We start from the raw sequence: 6,931 nt of genomic DNA on the forward strand, positions 1-6,931 counted from the left end.
TACAGTGTACTAGAAATGGGCCTCTGTACTCCTACATAGATATTCTATTAAACATGAGTCTGTCTCAACTGTATCACTGATTAATTTAATGTTATCTTCATTGTAAAAAACTGTTTTCCTTTCATAAATGAGGACATTTCTAAGTGACCCCAAACTTTTAAACAGTAATGTATGCAAATGTGGCAAAAGGACAGAAATAATTTTACTTTTCATTGAGTCAATTCATTGAGTTCTTCCAGAAGTTTGATGGATTTAATATTTGCCCTCAGTTCAAGATGGTGGAGGCCTGGCATCGCTGCTGAACACTGATGTTGCAATGGAACAATTAACTAGGTTTCAGTTCTTATCAAGTTCTCTTTTACCACACCTGAAAATATAACACGTGGGTGGCCATTCATGTACCTTAGGAAAGGTTGATTATTGTGTTTGTTTTCCTAGTTCATAGGAAAGCTAAGCACAATGGCCTAACAACAATGGCAAAAAAGTGGGACCAGACATTTTTTTCATTTGATGAGGTGGAACTGTTAGTGATACATGGGTTTAAGGCATTCATGGTGTCAAAAACTATAGTTTGACAGCAAATGTTGGGCAATATTAGAGCAGGACAGACAATATTGTCCACCCCCAGGAAAAGGTTCATGTGACAGAGATGTGAAGTCTCTATTTCTGCCCATCCATCCAGTCATTATCTCTATACCGCTTAATCCTCATTAGGATTGCGGAGGGGCTGGAGCCTATCCCAGCTGACTAAGGGCGAAGGCAAGGGACACCTGGACATGTCACCAGTCTATCACAGGGCTACATATAGAAACAAACAATCACATTCACACCTATGGACAATTTAGAATTACCAATTAACCTCACCATGTTTTTGGACTGTGGGAGGAAGCCGGAGTACCTGGGGAAAACCCACACATGCAGAGTAAGAGCATGCAAACTGAAGAAAGATTCTGGGACGTGGAGCATGGATCTTCTAGCTGCGAGCGAACCAGTGGGCCCCTGTGCAGCCCCATTTGTGCCCATCCGGACTGAAATGCAGTTTTGGTTTTCAGGCAAAAATAGGGTCAGTAAAGTCCAAAAACCTCCTGTTTTAGGAATCCTAAACAAGTATCGGGGATGCTTGATGCAAATCTAGCAAAAGCTGTACATTTTCTCACAAAAATTCATTACTTTATTGAGAAGTTGTCCAGTAAGGCTCTGATTGGAGGTCAGTACGCAAAGGTTTATAGGTCAGCGGATTAATTTGCTTGATGTTTTTTGGTCTGTTGAAAGCAGTGGAAGTGCTGAAAATAATTATCTGTAGAAATCTTTTAGTCCCAGGAAAATATACTGACTGAAATTTCTGTGTGCTCTGTGTAGAAACGTGACCTTTCTTTGCCTTGGTGTAAATGTGAATTTTGCTTTTGACCTTGGGTGCATGCCAAAAAGCATACAGTTTACAAACTCTACCCCATCCCATTTACTGTCTCATGAAAGGAATACTGACAAAATACGTTCATTAAAATATGTGGCAACTTACCTAGCAGGTACCAGCAAGCCTCTGCTCAGCAGCTGAGTTCAGAAGATTTTCAAAGGTATAACATATCAAGCACATATTCATTAATCACAGGGAAACGCTGTGGACTGTGCACCAATCCATCTCACTCCAAACCCCAGGGCAATTTAGAGTCTCAAAATTCACTTGACTCACATGCTTTTGCAAAAAAGAAAGAAGACTTCCACAAGGTATACCTTGAAACGCACACACGATGAAAGACTTTGTTTCAGTGAAAAATGGACTAAATGTGTGACAGTGCACCTGTACGGGGACAGCTGGCAGAGATACAGGTGCCCTTCAGTGTTCACACCCCCGAACAGCCTTGTGTCAGCAGTTGAATGAGGTTCAACGTGTCACCACCCCTGTTGTGCAAAATGAGCTGTGACTGCTTTGACTGACAACTGTGCCATCAAGGGTTAACTGTCCCAACTAACAAGTGACTGTGACAGCTGCTGTCAGACTCTGACACTTCTCCCCAGTAAACCGGGCAGACCACCCCCTGGACCGAGCCCGGGGAGTCTCTTTGCCGTGGATGAACAGAATTGTGTGTGTGTGAGAGAGAGTGGGGGGTTTTCAGACACAGTGTCATTTTACACAGTGGGTTTAGATTAGAAGTTCAGCATTGTCTGATGAGAGGAAGCAGTGATCAAACCTCTAAAAGACCCGTGAGTGCCAAATTAGCTATACGTCTGCCAATCATGCTTATCAGTGAATGTCGGTGCAGGTAAACGGACACCTTGACCACGAAATGAAAAAAACGATAAGCAAGTGCGGCTGCTGCTGGTGCCACCCTCTGATTGGTGCATCGTCTGTCTCTGTGCGGTGAAGGTAGGGGGGGTAAACCAAGAGCCCCTGGAGACAGCATTCAAATATTACCACCCTCGACATTATTTCTAGAAGGACTTGCAAAAAGCCGCGCCAAATGAGCCACCCGTTTGAAATGTGAGCCGGCCTGAAGCACTGCTGCCATGCCTCGCATTGCAGCAGAAAATTCGCTGCCAAGAAGCCCTCGGATGGCAAAATGAATTGCATGCACGGAGGAGTGTCGTCTGCACACGTGTGTCAGTCATCGTTAAGCGTTTTAGCTCCGTGCTAATTCATGGAAGTGTATGGAGGTGATGCTGTAATCAATCCCAACTCTCGAGTCCACTCTTCCTCCGCCTGGCTAGAAACAGGCAGCTCTCCAAGGTTTGGAAATGGCTCTGTGTGAACCCTGACCTAATAGAGCCTACTACTAAGTGGTTTAAATGTTAATGTCCTGTCTACACGTTTTACAGGCAGCATGTTGGCCTTGTAGTTCTTGTCCTGTTTTGGGCTGAGGTAACAGAGTAGTATTTCACTATTTCGAGAGCCGGATCTCTTCTTTTAGATGAAGCAATCTGCCCTTCCTGCCCTCCTGTATGATTATGACTTCTGCACTGGAGAGTAGAATGGGATCTTCAAAAGAAATAATGAGGTGCTCTGAAAGAACTGTGCATTTCACAGGCCCTTTAAAGGGTCACCTTTAATATTTATGTGTCTCATTTGCACTTTATTTTCCATTATCATCATTCTGTGTCTCAAATATGACTTTTCTGATGCAGCTTCTGCCTCCTGTGAATCAGGTTTCTCACCATTTTTCCTTTAAAGGTGTTTGTGAAGTGTTTCTTTGTCTAAATCCAAAGTCAAGATGTTTTGTACTGTAAAAGAATCTCAGCCCACGAAGAGAAACACAAACAGAACCTGAACACTTCAAGGATAAGGATTAGCGTTCATTGTCTGTCTATTTGCATTCAGTTTTTCTGCTCTGAGTGGCAGAAAGTCCTTGCAGTTATGTAGCTGCATGTTTCAGTAAATGTTTTAGAAGTGTTAGTGGTTTTTGCTTACTTGCAACAATGTGCACTGCCGAGAGAACACCAGTGTACATAAGGGGGAACAGTCTATCATTACAATGGATCGAGTGCTTTATTTGTTTGACAGGCACGATTTGCACGTCAATTGTACCTTCTTTTGCATGTTAGTTTCCTAAGAATTATCACTTGCCTGGTGCTAGAGTTGCAGTTGTTTTATTATTCTGCAATCTCAGAGTATGCAGCTTTAAGTTGTGCTTTTTCACACAATTGAAGCCTCAATTGAAGCCGCAATGTAGATGTGAATGTGACATGCTTTTGTAAACATAATTCCTTTCTTTATGTATACAAAATATGGCATTAAACAATATTTTTGCCTAGATATATGTTCTGTTAATCATGGAATCATGGATTACAGTGTTAAACCAAATAACCAACCAACCAACTAACTAATCAACCAACCAACCAACCAACCAACCGCACTACCTACCAACCGACCACACTGCCAACCACCCACCAAAGTACATTACCAACCACTCACCCACTCACCCAGCCAACTAACCAACCAAGCAACCAAGCAACCAACCAACCAACCAACCACCCACCCAACCAACCAACCAACCACCCAACCGACCAATCGACCAACCAACCAACCAAACACCCAACCACCTGACTGACCGATCACACTATACATGACACTGATAATATTGCAGTGAGTGTCCCACCATCTCTCATCAGCTTTTAACTATTTGCATATGTTGGCAGGTCCAGCTCAGTCATTAGCACAACTACAGATTTACATATTGTCCATGAAGTGGGCTCTTCATGTCTCCAAACTGCAGCCAAACCTCACTGCAGCTGGAAATTCCTCAACCTGCAGTAGTAAGTTGAATAAAGGTTGAAGGTTGTTCTGCTGCATTTTAAAAATATTGAAATAAAAATTCCCCACATTTCCAATGTCTTGTCAAGGATTTAGCAGCTCAGGGGCTTATCTCATGTAGACTAATGAACTGATATGTGCAAGAGAGACAGGAAAATGATACCTTTTCTGAATCCACACTGAGTCAGAGTCAGTCCAAGGACAGGAAATAATGCCAACCTCCCTGTGTCTGTTCAGAATATACATGAGCACCGTATATTCCATGTGAATAATGAAAGTGAGATAAGGCCGTTAGAGTCTTGACTATCACTGCTATAAAGATGGAGGACCCTCTTTGTAAATATTTGGGTGGTTTCCTTGGCACTGATACAATAATATGCACATAAGCAAGGTACATAAGCAATGGTAATTGATTTTCAGTTTTATTGCTCACATAATCTCTAGCCTGGCACCTGCATGAGTGAATTTGTATCACATAAAATGTAATTTCCTTCATGTTAGCCACTTCAGAAATGCAAATATTTGAATTATGCCCGCCTCATGCTGCATAAAGAGCAGACAGCCGGCACTCCTCAGTCAGGTAATCAAATTGGCCAACAAGTGTTTGGAGCATCCATCAGATTTCATTGAAGATGAGTTTAATTTGTCATTTTCTATGTCAAAATGTAACAAAACAGTAAAAGAGCTGCAGCTGTCATGGAGAGCTGCAGGTTTGCATTGTACACGTAGAAAGCAGCACCTGGCAGATAGTTTGTAGACGGATTCCAGTAGTTATTGGATCAATGCAAAAGCCAATAAGCAAATAAAGAAATCATTGTTTGGCAAGCATTGTGGAGCAAGAAGTAGTGAATAAGACACACAATAAATAAATAAATAACACAATTAAATAAATAAACACAAAAATAAATAAATAAATTACCTAATATACAATTAAGTAAATAAATGAACACATAATGTAACTGGTAATAGTCTGGTGTCAAACCAAATAAATAATGGAGAATAACTTGACATAAACACACTTTAAAAAATATAGTTTTTATATTTTTTACTTAAAATACAGTTATTAGCCTCAGTTTACCATAAAACAAAGGTCATTTTTTGTCTTTAAAATAATAATTATTTATTTAATGAATGACATTTACATGTGCAATAAGAATAACATGACCTAAAGTATATCCTGATAATATATATTGAAAAATAATAATAATAATAATAATAATAATAGTCATAATGATATATTACAATGTACTTTTGGTCATTTATTGTAATTTTAACTATACATGGTTTGATCAATATTTGTAAGTTATGATAAAACTGTATATACTTTACCTTCTATTATATTTTTCAGTTTTCTGTTAAAATATTGGAATTTTTCCATCAAAATTGTATTTTTGTGATTTTATTGATTTTATTCATATTTTAATGCATTTCAGAAACACTGAAAAATATTTCTCTAATATAAAAAGGAAAAATTCTGTAAAAATAAAAAAAAATATTCTGACAGTAAATCTTGATCCTTTACAGCAACACAGGATAAAAAATACCCCATAATACTGCTACTTTTACTTAATGCAGCTGTTAAAAGTGAAAACATTTATCCACTTTATATACAAGCAGGCAGCTTTTAACAATGTATAATATTTTATGAGCTGACCTATTATGTATTAAAAAAAACCTCAAACCTTCATAGCAGCTATAGTAACAACAGCGAATGCACATGCATATTAGTGTCCCTCACAAATGCTTTAAGGTGAAATATACTTAATATCATGCCCCTTGTTGCGTTTTTACAGCTGGAGGATCCCGTGGTAAAGCTAGATGGGGGCTGTGCAAATATAAAACTGAAATTATCCTAATTAGAATATTGCAGGTTGATTACACAGTTATAATGAGATAAAATGCCATAAAGCCTGATAGTCTGTATAAACTCAGTGGGCTGCGCTCTATAATGAGACTATAAATGCACGCGGTCTAATGAATGTGCAGCTGCCCTGAGCGTGCGTGTGCATGTGTGTGTCGTAGGGAATCCTCTAACACACAAAGTTTGTTGGAGCCTTCTTCCTCGCCCCACCGCTCCTCATCCTCATCACCACCACCACCATCATCATCACCACCACCCCTCTCCTCCCCCCTCCTCCCCCCTCCTCGCTCTGTTTTCCCAGATTTATTCACGTGCAGCTCGCGCCCGCCTCACTCAGACATTCTGTCGCCAGCGCCGTGACGTCACCCGGGCCGGGCGCCTCCCCCGCTCTGAACGTTTCCCTCCGCCTGTCCTCAAGATAATCTAGTCCCCACTTCACCGCGGCAAGCCTGAACTTGACTACTGAGCTGACAAAACGCACAAAGTGGAAACATGGCGTTAAAATGATAATATAGCGAAGGATTTGTTAACATTTCTAGCATTTCTTTGCGCGCTAACATGTATTGAAGACATTATTAAGAGCATATCTGAGCAAATTGAAATAAACATGCAATATTCACCATAAACAAAACCTGCAGACTGACCTTTTCTGAGTTATATTGTCACCTTTTTCTCTATAAGTGCAATTTTTACGACAAGTTGTGCAATTTTAAAATTGAAACCCCCTATTCACATCTGTTTTGCTTAGATAAGATGCTACTAAACTTCCCTCTGAGTCACAACTTTTTTTTCTCACTGAACCTTCCTGAAGTATCTCTATGCAC

This window comes from Acanthochromis polyacanthus, chromosome 3 (assembly GCF_021347895.1).
Source record: "Acanthochromis polyacanthus isolate Apoly-LR-REF ecotype Palm Island chromosome 3, KAUST_Apoly_ChrSc, whole genome shotgun sequence".
NCBI classification, from domain to species: Eukaryota; Metazoa; Chordata; class Actinopteri; family Pomacentridae; genus Acanthochromis; species Acanthochromis polyacanthus.